The 14,201-nt window shown below is 39.8% G+C and overlaps 1 protein-coding gene across 5 annotated transcripts in view; it reads left to right on the top strand.

Annotated features, from left to right (window-relative positions):
* arhgap10 (Rho GTPase activating protein 10) overlaps positions 1-14,201 on the top strand; it is a 184,494-nt gene that overhangs the window by 49,283 nt on the left and 121,010 nt on the right. The gene's annotated exons all lie outside the window — the stretch shown is intronic.

Here is a 14,201-nt window from a genome sequence, read left to right on the forward strand (position 1 = left end):
TGACTCCTTATTACATCCAGCCATAGAATTATACATTAAAATAAACATATTTGAAATAATTGATTTTAAATTATAATAATTCATTTAAAATGACCATATTTAAATATTAAAATAATTGCTTGTTTATCAACAACTTTAGCATTTTATTCATTACATTTTGAAACTCTCAGAAGCCAAGTTATGTTATATTCCTTAAGATTTATTGATGCAAGTTTGAAGTATCAATTATCTAAACACAGTTTGTTTGCATATTTTCAGGATGTAGATATAAATATATGAAATACTTGACTTGGTGAATTCTAGCTGTCAATATACTCCTCCCCTCTTAACCACGCCCCACTACGCCCCCACCCCCCACCTCCCGAAATCGGAGGTCTCAAGGTTGGCAAGTATGCTTTACATAGTGAAACCCAATATCTAAGTTACATTTAAACCAGTGTGGGTGGCACTGGGAGCAGGCGGGTAAAGTGTCTTGCCCAAGGACACAACAGCAGTGACTAGGATGGCGGAAGCGGGGATCGAACCTGGAACCCTCAAGTTGCTGGCACGGCCACTCTACCAACCGAGCTATACCGCTATATGTTGTCGTTATTAGCCTCATTCCCCGGAAATAGTCCGTTTTAAGTCCACAGTAGATCCCTCTTTCTTTTGTTGGCTTTTTTCGACCCATATTGAGTAACAAAATAGGCAACATTTGGTGAATGGTGAGGAAAGAAAGAGACGCTAGAGCATTGAGAAGTAGCAACCGAGTAATGGACTGTGTAAACAGGATGTGACGTAGGGGGCTGCGCCACGTGTGTACTATGCTACAAAGGTAGTAATATCATCAAAATGACAGCGCCTTAAGGCTTCCAGCAGCACACAAAATTAATTAAGTGTTCGTACGCGGAGACATGGTTCATACACAGAGGCATACACTGCAAAAACTGAAACCTAAGTAGGATTAAATATCTCAAATAAGGGTGATATTTGCTTATTTTCTGTCTAATAAGATAATTATTCTCACTAAGCAGATTTTATGTTAAGTCGTTTGCTTGTTTTAAGGGTTTTGGTCTTAAATGATCTCAGTAAGATATTACAGCTTGTAGCTGAGATTTTATGACCTATATTGAGTAAAACATGCTTGAAACTAGAATATCAACTGTTGCAAAGCTGTGTCATCAACACTCACAAGTATAAAACTACTTTTTTTTTTAAAGTAATCATTTCTTATTTCAATTATGAAAAAAAAAAATCATGATTTTGACACAATTGTCTCATAATTAAAACAGATGACAGCCAAATGGACTTTGCTGTTTTATTTTCAATGAAACAATAGAAAATATGTACTCATATAGTAGTACAGTTGGCACAGTACAGTAAACTGACAATTAATATTTAAACATTTAAAATGTGACATTTCAAACAATTTTGAACACAAATAGTTCATGCACATTCAGATAAATTCCTCAAAATTACAATTAAAAAAATTTGGCTGGGGGCTGGGCTGTATATATGCGCACTAATTGACTGAAAGAGCACGCACTTGGCACGATGATGTCATGTTATCGACGGAAAAATGCATTTTTAGACCATATGATTTGCCTGAGCGGCTGGGAGACCCCGAGAATAACAAGCGGTTGCCTTGTTGCCTTTCCATTAAGAACAATAAATTATTTTTCAGTGTAAGTTTGCTGGTTTCAAGAAATGTAATGCCGAGCGCACATCATTATGTCAAGATAATGGCACTAGCATTTACTTAATTTAAGAATATTTTTCAACATATTGAGCAAAAAAGGTGTCTTTTTTTTTTTCTACCAAGAAAAGTACACTTGTTATTAGTGAGAATATACTTATTTTCAGGTATTTACTTGTTTTGGAAAGTCTTGACAAGCCAAATGTTCTTGTTCTATTGGCAGATAATTTAGCTTAGTTCAAATAAAATACCCCTAATTTTTGCATTATTTTTTCTTGTTTTTGTACACTGACTTTTTGCAGTGTATTTGGCGCGATCTAAAGGTTTGTACACCGAAAACGTCACAAATAGAGGCGTTCATAATCGCTGTATTTTTGCTTGTACCAGACATTTATCAATATTGAATGGGGACAGCCCTATGAATACAGTACCAATCCACAAGAATCTCATACAGCAGGTTCATGTTGAAGCCTCGGCAGAGGTCTATGCCCTCCGAGTGCTCTTTGCTTTGTTTGAGTTTTTTTTTTTTTTCCTGCTACTTTCACACAAAACCTCTTTGGCCCACGTGAGGCCCCAATGACGCACCTTACAGCGACAAATTTTCCTGGCTCGTGTGGACAGGAAGTGTGAACTGGCTGTGACATGAACACCAAGGTCAGCTGTGTGCAGTGTGTGCTACAACATGCAACAGCCATTTTTTTATCGGAGGCTGCTCTCAACTTTTCCAATGCGTCCATGTAAGGCACGCTCTATAGAGAAGACTCTTGACATTGCTTACTTTTGGCTGCGCTCTGTATATTTTGCAGCATGGCGACGGAGGGTAAATAATCTTCATATGAGACCAAAACAAATGAGGTGGGGCACCAGCCATTTAAGTATAAGCTACAAACATTACTAAAAAACAAACAAACTACAATGTGCTTCTCAAGCTGCTAAACCACACAGAAAAGGGGGAACGTGGCTCACAGGAACGGTTGTTGAAGCATCAACATAGTTGCTTCATATTTAATTATAGGACTCAATCATACTGCCCCACAGACCAAGAAAAAAAGAGTGAGGCAGCTTCGTTGTCGTGGCATACAGGTTGTGCCAATGGTGTTGTTTGGCTTTTCTTGCCAGGGCGAGAGTAGCTGCCTTCCGCCACAGACCCAGCTGTACAAGGGTTGCTAGGCAGAATATGGGGGTGGACCTCGGACAGTCAGTCACAATACTGAGGGCACTGTTGATGACGACGTTTACCTTCTTGGTGTGCGGGCTTTTGCTCCACACTGGGGCAGAGTGCTTTGCAACAGAAAAGACAAAAGTCTTGCGTGGGGATTTGGAGTACCTTGGCGGAGGCGGCCCAAGTCGTACCAGCCAGGCGGCAGATGAGTGTGACGCCTCAACTGATAAGGGAATTCTGTTTATCAGTAGCGAGACGCTTTTGTAATATACAGTACAGGCCAAAAGTTTGGACACACCTTCTCATTGGATGCGTTTTCTTTATTTTCATGACTATTTACATTGTAGATGGTCACTGAAGGCATTTAAAACTATGAATGAACACATGTGGAGTTATGTACTTAACAAAAAAAGGTGAAATAACTGAAAACATGTTTTATATTGGGGCAGCACGGTTGAAGAGGGGTTAGTGCATCTGCCTCACAATACGAAGGTCCTGGGTTCGATCCTGCGCTCGGGATCTTTCTGTGTGGAGTTTGCATGTTCTCCCTGTGACTGCGTGGGTTCCAGTGACGTGCGGTGAGGTTGATGGCTGGTGAGGCACTGACTTCATCACAGTCAGATTTACAAACATATGAACCCTAAAGAGTATCTTATTCACCATTTGATTGGCAGCAGTTAACGGGTTATGTTTAAAAGTTCATATCAGCATTCTTCCCTGCTTGGCACTCAGCATCAAGGGTTGGAATTGGGGGTTAAATCACCAAAAAGTATTCCCGGGCGCGGTGCCGCTGCTGCCCACTGCTCCCCTCACCTCCCAGGGGGTGATCAAGGGGATGGGTCAAATGCAGAGGACAAATTTCATTACACCTAGTGTGTGTGTGACAATCATTGGTACTTTAACTTAACTTTAACTTTACACATACAAACTGTAGCACACAAAAAAGCACATTTAATACAAAAAAAACGTTATTATGGTCTTACCTTTACTTATAAATTATTTAATAAGAAGCCAAAAAGTGCAAAAACAATAATGTTCGTGTTGGAGGAGTTGTGAATTAGGTACACCTGCAGTCTGCAGGTGTACCTAATGTTGTGGCCCTGCAGTCATTCACAACTCCTCCAACACGAACATTATTGTTTTTGCAGTTTTTGGCTTCTTATGAAATAACTTTTTTAAATAGATTCAATCTTGCACGTGGAAAGTTTAGTTTTTAATATATTATAACAACAAAACCTAAAGCGAAGGGGTGGACTAGAAAGTTTAGCTTTAGTTGATATAACACTCCCGTCAGGGGTTGCATTCTACGCCGGAGGTGCAGGAGGCGGGATTACTGCGAGCCTCAGCCAGTGCGTCTTTTGCAGCCGTTTTATGATCGCTCAGCACAAGAAATACGTTACACACATACAGTTGTTGACAAAATACACTGTACATTATATACCTCAACTAACTAAACTATGGAAATGTATAATATAATTCATATAGCAATACGGTCTCACTGCACAGCAGGCCAGCAGTTAGCCGAGTCCGCAATCCATGGTGAGGCACAACGCAGTGACGTGCCTCAACTGGCTGCTGATCACCGCACCGTCTCTTCTCAGTATTTGAACGGCAAATGTGAAAATTCAGCGATTTTAAATAAAAATAATCTAAAACTGGTGAAGTTAAATGGAAAATAACTTTATAGTATAATCACTGGATACATATAACAATTTAATAAAAAAAAAAAAAAAAATTAAATTTTTTTTCTTAACCCTAACCCATGATGGCAGGTGAGGCGCCGCCTCACCTGCCTCTAGTGACTGCACGTCACCGGTGGGTTCCCTCCGGGTACTCCGGCTTCCTCCCACCTCCAAAGACATGCACCTGGGGATAGGTAGATTAACAACACTAAATGATCCATAGTGTGTGAATGTGAGTGTGAATGTTGTCTGTCTGTCTGTGTTGGCCCTGTGATGAGGTGGCGACTTGTCCAGGGTGTACACCGCCTTCCGCCCGATTGTAGCTGAGATAGGCTCCAGCTCCCCCCGCAACCCCGAAGGGAATAAGCGGTAGAAAATGGATGGATGGATTGATGTTTTACATTCTACTTTCTTCAAAATAGCCACCCTTTGCTCTGATTACTGCTTTGCACACTCTTGGCATTCTCTCGATGAGCTTCAAGAGGTAGTCACCTGAAATGGTTTTCACTTCACAGGCAAGGCAACTTTATTTATATAGCACGTTTACAATTTTTTAAATTGGACCAAAGTGCTTTACAGGTTAAAAAGCATAGAGCAAAAAACAAACAAAGAACATAAACAATGCATAAGCTAAACAAGATAGTGCAAAAACAATACGGTGAAAGGGTTCGAATAAAAAGTAAAATTGTAAGCTAAAAATAATGAAATAATAAAAGTGCAACAAATTGGGGAAAAAAAACCTAAAGCGAAGGGGTGGATTAGAAATGGTGGCCTAGTGGGCGGGCTCAGCTCAGACTAACGGCCAGCGAGAAGAGATAAGTCTTAAGAAGGGTTTTGAAGACCCCCAGGCTCGGGGCTGACCTAATGTGGAGGGGAAGGCTGTTCCAGAGCTGCGGGGCGGCAACGTAGAAGGCTCTGTCCCCTCTGGTCTTTAGCCAGGTGTGCTTGAAGCTCATGGAGAGAATGCCAAGAGTGGGTAAAGCAGTAATCCGAGCAAAGGGTGGCTATTTTGAAGAAACTAAAATATAAAACATTCACCTTTTTTTGTTAAGTACATAACTCCACATGTGTTCATTCATAGTTTTGATGTGACAATCTACAATGTAAATAGTCATGAAAATAAAGAAAACGCATTGAATGAGAAGTTGTGTCCAAATTTTTGGCCTGTATTGTGTATGTATTATTGCACAAAGTGTGTGCGTGTGTATGTGTGTATATATATCTTGTGCAATGATAAATCTAAAAAGACGTCCTTGTTTTCTGCCTGATTTGATTAGCATTTCCACTGCAGTTGTCATGTGCGTCATCGTCACGCAGTGTCATGCGCCAGTATTGATAGGAACTATGAATTAAACCACACATGACTAGAAGCTGCTAATGTGAAGCGGTTGCACATCCCATCGTATCACAGAAGCGACCAATCAATCAAAGGGCAGCAACGTGTCTCGCTCCACCCATTCAGGCCCCTCTCAGACAAACACCTTTTTCTGTAGTTCAATAAAATATGATTTATATCCGTGTTTCCCACAGCACTGATGACATCGCTCACATTCTCATGAAAGTAATAATTCAATAAGTATACCCACTTGGCATCCATTGCAACTGGTCACGCTGGTGGGGGGTTCCCCTTTACCAAGGTTTCTTCTTTTTCCCATTTTGGGCTTTTGGAGTTTGAGTTCAGATCAGGGGGTGTCGCTAGTTTGTGAAGCCTTTTGAGGCACTTAAGGGCTATGCAAATAAACTTTGATTGCCATTTGCATCATTGACCATAAAGCATGTGCATGTAATTCTAATGAACATGGTAGGAGGAAGGAAAATTATTGTGGGATAGACAAAAACTGAGTTAAACTATTAAAAGCAAAACCAAAATGTTTAGAAATACAAACATTTTTGGTCTATTTTTTTTATGTCACAAACGAGACGCGGCAGCCTGTGAGTTTTCTAAGGTTGGGGAGTGATGCATGCTTTCACGTCAGTCTTCTAAAGTCTTTGATATGACCAGAAAAAGTTGCCAGATTTAGATATTGAGAGATTAAAATACTCCAGTGTTTTTCACAGTAGTGTGCCGTGGGAGATTACCGTATTTTTGGGAGTATATGTCGCTCCCGAGTATAAGTCGCACCCCCGGCCAAACAATGAAAAAAACTCCGACTTATAGTCCGAAAAATACGGTATGTAATTTCACCTAATGGTGTTCAAAATATTTTTTTGCAAACCAGTAATTATAATCCGCAAATGAGCCGTTGTTGAGTGTCTGCGCTGTCTAGAGATCGGCAGAGTAACCGTGTAATACTCTTCCATATCAGTAGGTGGCAGCAGGTAGCTAATTGCTTTGTAGATGTCGGGAACATGGTTTGTCGTGATCACAATATGCGTGCGGGAGGCAGCTTGTAAGTAAAAAGGTGTCTAACGCTTAAACCAAAAATAAACAAAAGGCGAGTGCTGCTAAGTGCCGCTAAGAAAAGGCATTGAAGCTTAGGGAAGGCTATGCAAAACGAAACTAACACTGAACTGGCTGCAAAGTAAACAAAAACAGAATGCTGGACGACAGCAAAGACTTACAGCGTGTGGAGCAGATGGCGTCCACAAAGTACATCCGTACATGACATGGCAATCAACAATGTCCCCACAAAAGAAGGATAGCGTCCCCACAACTTAAAGGGGAACATTATCACCAGACCTATGTAAGCGTCAATATATACCTTGATGTTGCAGAAAAAGGACCATATATTTTTTTTAACCGATTTCCGAACTCTAAATGGGTGAATTTTGGCGAATTAAACGCCTTTCTAATATTAGCTCTCGGAGCGATGACGTCACAACGTGACGTCACATCGGGAAGCAATCCGCCATTTTCTCAAACACCGAGTCAAATCAGCTCTGTTATTTTCCGTTGTTTCGACTGTTTTCCGTACCTTGGAGACACCATGCCTTGTCGGTGTGTTGTCGGAGGGTGTAACAACACGAACAGGGACGGATTCAAGTTGCACCAGTGGCCCAAAGATGCGAAAGTGGCAAGAATTTGGACGTTTGTTCCGCACACTTTACCGACGAAAGCTATGCTACGACAGAGATGGCAAGAATGTGTGGATATCCTGAGACACTCAAAGCAGATGCATTTCCAACGATAAAGTCAAAGAAATCTGCCGCCAGACCTCCATTGAATCTGCCGGAGTGTGTGAGCAATTCAGGGACAAAGGACCTCGGTAGCACGGCAAGCAATGGCGGCAGTTTGTTCCCGCAGACGAGCGAGCTAAACCCCCTGGATGTCTTGGCTCACACCGTCCCTTATGCCACCGAAGATGATCAAGAGAAGAATATCGACCCTAGCTTCCCTGGCCTGCTGACATCAACTCCAAAACTTGACAGATCAGCTTTCAGGAAAAGAGCGCGGATGAGGGAATGTCTACAGAATATATTAATTGATGAAAATTGGACTGTCTGCACTCTCAAAGTGCATGTTGTTGCCAAATGTATTTCATATGCTGTAAACCTAGTTCATAGTTGTTAGTTTCCTTTAATGCCAAACAAACACATACCAATCGTTGGTTAGAAGGCGATCGCCGAATTCGTCCTCGCTTTCTCCCGTGTCGCTGGCTGTCGTGTCATTTTCGTCGGTTTCGCTTGCATACGGTTCAAACCGATATGGCTCAATAGCTTCAGTTTCTTCTTCAATTTCGTTTTCGCTACCTGCCTCCACACTACAACCATCCGTTTCAATACATGCGTAATCTGTTGAATCGCTTAAGCCGCTGAAATCCGAGTCTGAATCCGAGCTAATGTTGCTATAGCTTGCTGTTCTATGCGCCATGTTTGTTTGAGTCGGCATCACTATGTGACGTCACAGGAAAATGGACGGGTGTATATAACGATGGTTAAAATCAGGCACTTTGAAGCTTTTTTTAGGGATATTGCGTGATGGGTAAAATTTTGAAAAAAACTTCGAAAAATAAAATAAGCCACTGGGAACTGATTTTTTATGGTTTTAACCCTTCTGAAATTGTGATAATGTTCCCCTTTAAATAGTCTTGATTGCGAAAACAAAGCAGATGCGGGGAATAGCGTTCAAAGAAGACATGAAACTGCTACAGGAAAACACCAACAAAAAAGGAAAAGCCACCAAAATAGGAGCACAAGAAAAGAACAAACACTACACACAGGAAAACAGCAAAAAAACTCCAAATAAGTCACATCGTGATGTGACAGCACACCTACTTTGAGACAAGAGCTATATTGATGCATGCTTGGTTATGGTTTGAATTCATATCCAACAATTGTGAGAACGACTTTTTATTGTCAATTTCAGCTACTGAGTTAAGTTTTTTAATGTTTTCTGCTGCTGGTGTGCCTCATAATTTTTTCAATGAAAACAAAATGTGCCTTTGCTCAGAAAAGGTTGAAAAACACTGAAATGCTCGATAAATACAGCAACCCTAATCCCTCCTGCTGTGCCGCCTTAATATCTGGCAGACCATCTGCATATGAACTGTTAAGAAATAGCGTTGTGATACATACGCTCCACCTGCTGGAAACATTTGCAACAACAAATATTCACAGACAGTCCCTTTACTTACTGTTTTTAAGGCAGGTTGTTACATTTGTATAAATTAGTGTATGAGAAACACTTGTCAGACTGTTGTTTACTCTTGCCCCTGTCTGGGTTCTTGTTGAGGGTTCTTTACATTGATTGCCAGTCCCAAATAAACACTTTTTTTTCCCCCCAGGAAGCAAATCCCCAAAGTTGAGGAAATCCTCATCAAGACCTCTTTATTTTGTGATTGCCAAAAGGCATTCTCATACCACACCATTTTTCATCTATTTATTATTCTTATTCCTTTTCCTCTTTCGAACCGTTTTTCCGTCACGCGTTCAAAAAACGTCAAAACGTTCAGCGCTTTCAAGACACACGTGCTTATTCAACAAACCTTTCAAAAAATTATCCGGTTTTACCGCCATTTATAATTTTCCTAGTATTCGGCCCATTTTTCTCTTTCTTATTCTTCTCCCACATCTTTTAACCTATTTCAACCGTTCCACCATTATAATGTTCGTCTTAGTCAGGACAATACATCTGTTTTTTAAAGTGCAAAAATTCCCAGCTTTTGCGGCAGTTATGGTTTTAAGTTATATTGGACCCTCAATTCCCCCCAAAAATGGATTAACTCGCTGGAATATAAAGACAATATAACATACATCCATAAACGTGGATGCATTTGCAAAAGTGCAATATATTTAACTGCACAGTAGTCTATTTATTTATATATGCACCTCATTGGTTTTTTATCCTGCACTACCATGAGCTAATGCAACGAAATTTCGTTTTTATCTATACTGTAAAGTTCAAATTTGAATGACAATAAAAAGGAAGTCTAAGTCTATATAATTGGTACTCATCGCACCATTCTGACTGACGGTTACACATAATTGCATTCTGGGTAATTGGGTCATTTTGTCCTGTTGCAGTAAGAGTGCTCAGTGGCAATGTTATGTATATTGGTATGAATAATCCAGTTTATTGCTGATTTGTATTATATTAATAATATTTAATTGTCTCTCAAAACTTTTGATTTAATTATTGCTTATTATGCATGTGTATCATACATCATGTGAAGTTTCGTAATCTTGTATCAGCAAGAATCCAGCAGGATATGTGTCATGTCATATTGGTTGACTCATGGATTTTAGCACAAGTTGGTACTATTTCGACTAGGACCTCTTTATCTCCCTTACCAGTGTAAGTTATGTTTTTTTTCTCTCTAAATGTTAGCTTGTTTGCAAGTAAATGTTCTATACAATCAGGTAACATATTTAATTGTAAAAAAAATATGTGAATGTGTCCCAAAAATTTGCTGAAAATGTTGTACTGTGGCAGCAAATAATTTGGGGTTATTAGATGTCATTTTTTAAGTCTGAATCGCTACCTTTAACATCCATAGTTGGACATCACAAAGACTGGGCTGTTTGGCTAAATGGATACTGTGTTTAGTTTGCATGTTTTCCCCGTGACTGTGTGGGTTCCCTCCGGGTACTCCGGCTTCCTCCCACCTCCAAAGACATGCACCTGGGGATAGGTTGATTGGCAACACTAAACTGGCCCGAGTGTGTGAAAGTTAAAGTACCAATGATTGTCCCACACACACTAGGTATGGCGAAATTATTCTCTGCATTTGACCCATCACTCTTGATCACTCCCTGGGAGGTGAGGGGAGCAGTGGGCAGCAGCAGTGGCCACGCCCGGGAATCATATTTGGTGATTAAACCCCCAATTCCAACCCTTGATGCTGAGTGCCAAGCAGGGGGGTAATGGCTCCCATTTTTATAGTCTTTGGTATGACTCGGTATGAATGTTGTCAGTCTGTGTTGGACCTGTGATGAGGTGGCAACTTGTCCAGGGTCTACCCCACCTTCCGCCCGTGTGCAGCTGAGATAGGCTCCAGCACCCCCCGCGACTCTGAAAGGGACAAGCGGTGGAAAAATGGATGGATGGATATAACACATTGCTTTTATCCCAATGATGCGAGTTTGAATCCCCGAAAGGACTAAAACCATGAAGCTTTTTTTTTTTTTTTGCAATTTTACATCCTTGAGTCATATAGTTTAATTCCAACTACTACAACATACATTTATAAATTCTATATTTATAGTAGTTTCCGATCTACAACATTGAAATTATTAAATATATCAACATTCAAATCATTTCTACTATGAAAGTATTTCTTTATTCCAACCATTTCACAGTCAAACAATTTCTATCCTTCTATATTCCACTAGCATTCTTCAATATTCAAACCGTTCCTACTGTACACCCAAGCTTTTTTCGAAATTAATTCTTTTAAAGTCAGTTTCAGTATTGATTGGGGCATTTACACGCAATTTCTACCGGAATTGCATGAACTCTAGTTATTATTCTTGCACGAGAAGTGTAAACATCTTTGTCCTGCTGCTGATGATAGTCCTCGCTCTCATAATCATCATAATAGACTTATTGATGGTGATTACGCTGTAGTGATATCCTCCAGCTGCAGAGGCATAAACATAATCACAGACACTGATATTTATGGTAGCTGGTGCCTTCTATTTAGTGCAGAGGCGTCAAAGTGCTTTTCACTGAGGGCCACATGGCAGTCATGTTTGCCCCCAGAGGGCCGCTTCTAACAGTGAATACTATTATTACACAATTTTTTAATGCATTTTATTAGTAGATTTAAAAAAAAAACTAAAATGTAAGAAAATTATGGTTAGTTACAATTTCACCTCAAAATGTAGTGAATATTACTGTAAATGGAAAAACAGTACTGCTGTTTTTATGGTAAAAAAAGGCTGTTTAGTTGCCAGAATTTTACTGTAAAATTTACATTAGTTTTTTTTTTTTTACTGTTAATTAAAAAAAACCTGCAATTTTACAGTAAAATGCTGGCACCTGAGTATGGCGTCACATTAGTGCCAAAAATCCGAGCGCATAAAAACTGTTATCGCGCGCTGATTCTCCACTTCGTGCGCGCGCGCGACACCCTTTTGCGCACGCGTGGTGCCTTTTTGCGCGCGCGCGGTGCCTTTCTGCGCGCTCTCTGTGTACTCCTGGCATCTCTCCTCGCGCTGTCATGTTTCTTTTTGGCACTTTGGGGGCCGGTATGCTTAGACGCCCCCTCCTTTCTGATTGGCTGTGAGCATTTTTCATATGACCAATCATTCTCCAGCGTAGCAACGTTGTAGCCATCTTACCTCGGACAGCTAGCCTCAATCATTACATTGATGTCAATGGTACATGTACTAATTAAATTACCATAACTTGCTCGATTTTCGACCAATTTACAAACGGTTTTCCTTGTTACAAATCTTATTACATGTAGATATGACATAGGATGCTGTACCTGTTGAAATTACCTCTTTTGCTTTAAAAAAATGACTTAATTGTGCAACATAGTTGTGTAGGGTCAGTGTTAGTCAGTTCTCTGATTATTTTAAACTGTTTCAGAATACATTATTAAAAGCTATTTTTAACATTTTAAAAACAAAATTCAAAGATTATTTCATTAATTTTATGGCTGAATTAAAAGAAATTCCATAAATTAGAAAACAAATGTTGTGAAAATATAAAATAATGTTATGGTTGGATGTTATTGCTGGTGGACCAGTTCTGGCTGAAATATGTGATTATGGTGTTTGTTGTCTTATTATTTATTTGGGTCACATTTTGTATTACCCTGTATTGTGTTTATGTGGTATGAAATAACCTTCATCAGCGCGCCACATTTTTTTATCCACTTCTTCCTCCGTAAATCTTGATACATATTGACGATCACCCGCCCTGCTATACTTCTGATTGGCTCTGAGCATTTTTCAGCATTTTTCGCCTGACCAATCAGAAAGAAGGGGCCGTCTAAGCATACCCGCCCCCAAAGTGCCAAAAAGAACATGACAGCGCGAGGAGAGATGCCAGGAGTACACAGAGAGCGCGGAGAAAGGCGTCGCGCGCGCGGAGAAAGGCGTCGCGCGCGCGGAGAAAGGCGTCGCGCGCGCGCAGAACGGCGTCGCGCGCGCGCAGAACGGCGTCGCGCGCGCGCAGAAAGGCACCGCGCGCGCGCAAAAGGGTGTCGTGCGCGCACACAAAGTGGAGAATCAGCGCGCGATAACAGTTTTTATGCACTCGGATTTTTGGCACTAATGTGACGCCATACCTGAGCTGCCAGTTTCAAATGGCAAGGCAAGGCAACTTTATTTATATAGCATATTTACAACAATTTTTAAATTGGACCAAAGTGCTTTACAGGTTAAAAAGAATAGAGGAAAAAAAAAACAAATTAAAAACAAACAAAGAACATAAACAATGAATGAGCTAAGAAATATAGTGCAAAAGCAATACGGTAAAAGGGTTCAAATAAAAAGTAAAATTGCAAGATAAAAATAATGAAATAATAAAAGTGCGACAAATTGAAAAGAATAAAATAAATCAACAACTGTAGATTTTTCGTTGTATTACTGTAAATGCCAAAACGGCGCCACAGTTTATCATAGTAAAAAAGTACTGTGTTTTTCATTTAGAGAAAAATGCTTTAAAAACCACAGTAAATTTCAAATTTGACCATGAAATTTATTGCTACTTTTACATTGCACAATTTGATGGATAACTTGCTTTGAAATCATTATTATTAGTAATTATTTCTATTTAAAAAATGGTTTGAATGTTTGATCATATATTTTTGCATAATTAGACAATATTTAAATCAACATAATTTGAGATTACATGGAGTACATATATTTTTTTTCTCCCAAAACAGAAAAATAATACATTTAGTAAGAAAAGTTACAGTACTTTATTGATACATATTATTTCCAGGCTTTCAAGGGCCAAATAAAATGAAATGGCAGGACCACATCTGGCCCCCGGGGCCTTGAATTTGACACATGTGATTTAGTGTGTCATCTTGAGTTTTGCTGGTATTTATGTTTTCAAACTCAAGTTTAGAGACTGAATGATTCAGACTCTCCTCAGAGCGTCATTCATTCCTCTCGCCATTCTCTTTTAGCGGCTTCCAGCTTGTTATTTATGCTTTTTTAATAAGTCAGCTCTCAGATTTCAACCTTTTGATAGATGGATAAAAAATGCAACAAGAGGACCCTCTAGCTTCTCTCTCTTACACCACAGACACTCAACTGTATTCCAAAGATCGTCATGTTCCTC

Source organism: Nerophis lumbriciformis, linkage group LG27 (genome assembly GCF_033978685.3).
Source record: "Nerophis lumbriciformis linkage group LG27, RoL_Nlum_v2.1, whole genome shotgun sequence".
Taxonomy (NCBI): Eukaryota; Metazoa; Chordata; class Actinopteri; order Syngnathiformes; family Syngnathidae; genus Nerophis; species Nerophis lumbriciformis.